Source organism: Mizuhopecten yessoensis, unplaced genomic scaffold (genome assembly GCF_002113885.1).
Source record: "Mizuhopecten yessoensis strain PY_sf001 unplaced genomic scaffold, ASM211388v2 scaffold7441, whole genome shotgun sequence".
Taxonomy (NCBI): Eukaryota; Metazoa; Mollusca; class Bivalvia; order Pectinida; family Pectinidae; genus Mizuhopecten; species Mizuhopecten yessoensis.
Window position 1 is genome coordinate 170,192 of NW_018407049.1, and position 6,325 is coordinate 176,516.

The following is a 6,325-nucleotide window of genomic DNA, read 5'->3' on the forward strand; positions in this document are numbered from 1 at the left end:
ACTCTAATTTTGCTCATGTGTAATTTTGTTCACACTCCGTAAGAAAATGACATGAGACAGACATTTAAGAAATTGAGATCTGCTCATGTGGTAGATCTTTAAGTAAGTCCACCAAACGAAGTTTGGGAACTTATTGTTTTAATTCCGATTCTTATTATTAGTACTATTCTTTCTTCTTCTTCCACTTTCTGCGGTAAAGGGTACCGACACTTTTCTCAGAAACTTGAAGTCGGATCTTCACCAAACTTTGAGTGATTATTACTGATAGCCTCTAGATGTGCAAAACACATTTTTGTTTTTCCGATAACCATTCAATATGGCCACCACAGCCTCTGATTGGCTAAAACATTTTGAGCCATAACTTTTGTTATATTTGGCGCATCAAAATAAAATTTTGAGGAAAGTATCGGTAAAGGACGTGCTCTAAAGTCGAATAAAAAAATTGACATTGTCAACAAAATGGCCCCCACAAAATTTTGGAATTTTTAGGGATTTAAAATTTCTTAAGGTTTTCGCTAAAGAGAGCCAATGTCACCTATCCTATTTTACATGTTTTATACATATTTTCCAATGCATTCCAAATTTGGCATGTAGGTGTATGATGGTACCACAAACTCAATCATGACGTCTGTTTTCTAATTAGACAAAATGGCTGCCAAATACTGGTTACTGATTGGTCAAAACTCTGTTATTGTTTGATTTCGTTCCAATTTAGTATGTTTGTGTAAAATGGCATTGCAAACTCAACCGCGACATTTGTTTCCTAATTTGACAAAATGGCCGCCATATACTGGCTTCTGATTGGTCGAAATTAAAATATTTTTTATTTTTGTGAAAATTGGATTACAGGGGTATAAGGGGACTGCAAATTCAATTGCATACCTTCGTTGCCATAGCAACCACACAGAGGCTTCTAATTGGTCACAATTTAGAAATTGTTCGATTTCACTCAAATTTAGTATGTAGGTGTAAAATGGCAAAAAGGTTGCCATATCAACCACACAGGCTTCTGATTGGTCGAAATTTAGATAGTGGTCGATTTTGATGACAATCGATATATAGGGGTATTATAGGACTGCAAATCCAATTGCATACCTTCGTTGCCATAGCAACCACACAGAGGCTTCCAATCGGTCGCAATTTAGTAATTGTTCGATTTCACTCAAATTGAGTATGTATGTATACAAAGGCATTGCGATCATTTTCTGATGCACCTTTGCGACTATAGGGTGAATATTGTTCGATTTTGATACAAAAAAAAAATGGTATATAGGGGTATTAGGGGACTGCGAATTCAACCGCATAAGTTTCATTGCCATAGCAACCTCATAGCAACCACACAGAAGCTTCTGATTAGTCGACATTTAGAAATTGTTTGATTTTTATGAAAATTAGTATATAGGGGTATTAGGGGATTGACATTTAACTGCATAGGTTTCGTTGCCATAGTAACTATATAGCAACTACACGGAGGCTTCTGATTGGTCGAAATTTATATATTGTTTGATTTTTATGAAAATTGGTATATAGGGGTATTAGAGGACTGCAAATTCAACTGTATAGGTTTTTTTGCCATACCAACTTGGAGGCTTCAGATTGGTTGAAATTCAGATATTGTTGATATCACTAAAATTTAGTATGAAGGTGTTTTATGCCATTGTGATCCTTTTTTGGTGCATCTTTGAGACTATGGGGGCAGTTTGGGGGACTTCTGTAATGGTCTCCCATTACAATTAGTACTTGTTCGAAACATGATTTACTGATATTCCTTCAGAGGTTACAGGCATACATACTGTATACCTACTGAGTGGAATCTTTTTCCCAATTAAAACTATTGCAGTGGTACCCTTTACCTTCACTCATTTTTGCGGTAACATGGGTCAGATATCGGTAAGATGGGTCAGATATCGAGGAAAACCCCAACTTAAATCAACTTCTTCTGATGAACCATTAGTTCTAGATTGATGATGTTTAGATAATAGCTTTCTGTCATGGAGTGATGAACAGATTACAAAATGAAAAGATTTTGGACATACATGTACTTTCATTTTCATAGGTCAAAAAATTTCAGAAAGCTCAAATCGTTTTTTCTGAAGAACCAACAGGTCAAGATTCATAGCGTTTGGCCAGTAGCCTGCTTAATGAAGCAATACAATATTTGCATAAAGAAATAACATTGACTTACTTTAAATGTCACAGGGGTCAAATGAAAAAAATATATGAACAACTTCTTCCAATGAACTGATAATAGCCCAAGAGTCATAATATATTTGTCAAATGTCCATGATATTCGGCCAGTAGTCTCCTGTGACCAGGTGCTATTATGTTTGTTCAATAAATGACCTTGGCCTGTGTTCAGCTACAATTTCTTCAGAATAACCAAAAACCTATGGTCGTTCGATATAGCCTGTAAGATATTGAACTACCATGGCCAGATTTCAAAGGCAGATATCTTAAGTTTGTATATGGCTTCTTCAAGGAAACAAAGACACATTGGTTATTACTTTGCTGACATGAAAGACATTGAATCTCTGAAAACCTTTAAATAACTACTGAATATCAAAGAGGTCTTGATTCATTTTATTTGACCCATAGGATGCTTGGGCAAATGGAAGGCAGATTATTTCATCCATTCATGATCATGACACAGCAGATCAATGTGTGCAAATCTTTAAACGCATCTTCTGAATAACTAAGGGGGCTGGGATAATGCTAGTTTGCCTGTTTCGTGTTTGGATTCACGGATATCAAGCTGATTCAAAAGAATTACCTTAACCTTCTGTCAAGTTTACGGGGTTGAAATATCTTGAAACTTACGAACAACCTTTTTCTCAATATCCAAGAGGCCTGGGTCATGATATTTGGCTGGTAGCAAGGTTGAATGAATGACATTGACTCACTGTCAAAACCACACACCTTTAAACAACTTCTTAGGAATTTAGCCAAGTGTCCTAAAATAATGATATTTGGCCTGTACCTTAATGGTGTGAAATACTAAAGCGCAGTAATGGCATAAACCAACTTCGTATTTGTTAGAGTAAAACAAGCTCAAATCGTCGAACGAAGATTCGGAAGATGTGTAGTAATACAGTGTTCCAACAAAGACACCAAATGTGTTAAATACTGAGACTTAGCCTATTTGAATGAATTTCACTTTGAGTTTCTCAGAAGGTAAAAGAAATGACCGACTCGGTCCATCCATCATTCAAATTCGCCTACAAACATGGCCGTTTGCTCCAATGGGTCTCCTGAGATAAAATACCGTGGAGGAGGGTTTTACCATTAGAATATGTCTTAATCCACCATTAAAACGGAAGTTAGAGGTTTTATAAAGTATTGACAAAGATATGTATTAGATATGGCCCCATCTTTCGTCAAAAAAGTCCTGGATGCATGCCCGTGCTGTTGTAATGTCTAGGGAAGTGGTAACGACGTTTGCGTTTCGTTCATCTTTGCGGACGCTTTGAAATACACACAGTTCACAATGCCTTTACGAAGCCAGCTTTTTCGACATACCATGATCAACGACTGGAGGAAACTTTTGACCAGTATCGTGTGGAGTCCTTTAAAGAATTGTTTCAGCCACTTACAGGTTTAACGAACTTCATCTTTTAGGGAGGACCGTGACGTATCAAAGTTCCCTGTAAGATGTAGATGACGTTTTTGTTCGACAGGAGACTTTTGGGGCACCTTATTTCATCTCTGGTTTTGTTTTGACTGTTGTCTCCGTTTGTTTTCGTGTATTAGGCCGATATTGATGATGTCATCTTGTATCCAGGTTGTCTCCTCGATTCCCGATAGGATACCATTATATGTACGTACAAACGGTCTTTGAAGACATAATTTATTTTCATGTCGGTTCCGGTGTTACTGATTAAAATCTCCTCAGTTCGTTTGTCTAAACATGCCTCTAGACGCTTATTCAAGTCAGTCTAGGCCTAATAATAACTATCAAACAGAACAGACGAGATGTGTTTTTATCATTTTGTTTTAATTCCAATCTAACCACGTGTAGACAATGCTCCTATTTCTAAACAAAACATTGTAATAACGACTATCTTGTTTTCACAAAATAACTTCTGACCTTGCACTCTCGTGAATGTATTTGATAAATATTTTCTGCGGTGAGTCATGTTTTCTTCGAGAAATACGTCTGTACAAGTTTGAGCGTATTTCAAATACATAAAAGAAAATAAACATTCTGTAGAAAGACATATCATGCCTTATCTCAGAAGTGTGTCCTTTGCTTTATATAAAATTAAAACAAAAGAAAGTAATCTACCTGTTTGTGCATTTGTGTATTGGCTTATAGAACGTATCGATAACTTATTTTGTGTGGCCTGTGATTTATTAACATCACATGCAAACATTACACGGCAACTTCAAGATTAAACTGAAAATGGTTTTATATCAAATACAATCCTTAAATTAAGAAATAATCAACCTGTGTGAACGTATTGGGATGGTATAACGAGGGTAAGAATATATGTTGGGGGAAATTAAGAAAGCCGCTTCAGCTTGACTTAATTATTTTTCCAACATTTCTCATTCCGCGTATTCTATACAAGCATGTTAATCATTTCTAGTCTACTAATCAAAAATGAAATTGGGTGTACTTTCTCCTATATATCTATGCCTGTCAGACGAATTGGCCTACATCAAATTATTTAAATAAGGCTGTTCTAATGCGCGTGTAAATAGTTGTCACGTGATGCCTCGTTTTCATTTCACAATAAGTCGATCACATTTATGTTATAATTTGCTGGATGTTGCAGCCAATTTTCCTGTTCTTGCAGTTTAAGATGGGTTTACGTAAGAAACGATTAGATATACACATGCACGCGTGTTCCCTCAATCGACGAACTTATTTGTCCAAAAATAGCATAAAGCACCATTGCTTAGAATTGCAACAAAACGACCTTATGAAAGGAAATTGCACGTGTCTTATTGTTCAATTATACATGAGTGTTAACCATAGAAACGTGCCACTACACCGCTGTAGAATAAATAATAAATAGTTTTGAAATAAAAGTATGTTTTACATATACATTTATCATCGAGCTTTCATGGGCTATCCTCAGGTTTAAAGATCAATGTTTGTGTTGTATTAATTGTATAAATATATTACCTATATCTTAAAATCAGTTATGAATTTTAGTTTCATACATTATATAATATTTAAAGATAATACAATGTTTTATTACTGACGATAATTTAATTCATGTAGGTTCATTAGTATATTTGTTGAGCGTCCGGAGAGCTTGTAGGAAGGGGATGCCCAATCACCGGCTCCTTGGACTGCTCCAAAAACCTGTGATATTCTGTTTAATATTTTTAGTAATATATATGTATGTTGTACTGTAATATGTATGTCAACTGTCATGTTACATGTGATGTCTATGATTTATTTCCTGAAATAAACATTATTATTACATGCTACAAGTACTTCGTACCACCTAACTGTAGCACGGTATATATTCAGTATCGTGGGTGGTCAATATGAGAATACTCCAGGAGAAGTTAAGAACTACTGGAGAACCACTTGAAAATGGATTTCCCTATTATGGGAAATTATTTTTCTCAAACAAAAAATCCCCAACCGAAATTAGGATCCACATATTGGTGTTCCTTGTCCGTCATAAACAAATAATTTTAATATTATAAAACAAATACTGTGAGAATAAGGACACAATTTAAGCGTAAAAGTGCATATGGAGAAGCAATGACGTAATATTGCTTTTTAACATCTTTTTTTCTACACTGCTTTAAGGTTCACGGTATTCGTCTGCACAAACTTTCTATTGGTTCACGTTTGTCACAGACCGAGGATTTCCACGTTCATTAAGCCTAAAAGTCAATTAGCAGATATGGTATACGGTTGACTTTTATGAATGAAGAAATATTTAAGGTAGCGGTGAATGGATGATGAGCAGTTTATTACACATTTGTTTTCAGAATTCGGTTGATAAAAGCGTTAGCCATTAAATACATTTCAGTATGTAACGTGTGTAGATAATCTGTTCGACGTTCGGATTTGTCAAGCTTATTCGATTGGCCAGAATGACTGTGCTTTGATTGTGATGTCATAGTAGAAACAAGCTCGTAACGTCTGTACTGAACATTTATTTTTTGTTTATAAATGAAAAATAGTTTTCTTTTGCGTTCTGTTCCAGTAACCGCATGTTATATAATACAATCGCAATTTTAGATATTGATCCAGCACGTCCATCACTTATTGCGTATGAAGTTACTCGACACAATACAACGTTATGAAATCGATCAAAATCGCCCAAAAGCGAAAACTTCTACACACGATCACCACCTA